This window comes from Myotis brandtii, unplaced genomic scaffold (genome assembly GCF_000412655.1).
Source record: "Myotis brandtii unplaced genomic scaffold, ASM41265v1 scaffold14444, whole genome shotgun sequence".
NCBI classification, from domain to species: domain Eukaryota; kingdom Metazoa; phylum Chordata; class Mammalia; order Chiroptera; family Vespertilionidae; genus Myotis; species Myotis brandtii.
In genome coordinates, this window is record NW_005355180.1 from 403 (window position 1) to 676 (window position 274).

Genomic DNA, 274 nt, shown 5'->3' on the forward strand with positions numbered 1-274 from the left:
GAAAATAGAATGGAGGACATTAGTCCCAAAATAAAAAAATAAAAAAAATAAAAGAAAAGAAAATGACACTTTAAAAAATGGTAAAATGGTAGCGGTAATAATACTAGTTAAAAATAAAAATGTAGTAGTTGAAAGGGTAAAATCAGGTGATGGAAAAAAAAAAGAAAAACAATGTTTTCTTAGTTAAAAGGTGAAAAAGTAATTAAAAAAATAAAAATAAAAATGTGCAGTAATGCAGGTGCTTCAGATCTTCTACTCTTCTTTTTGGCACGCC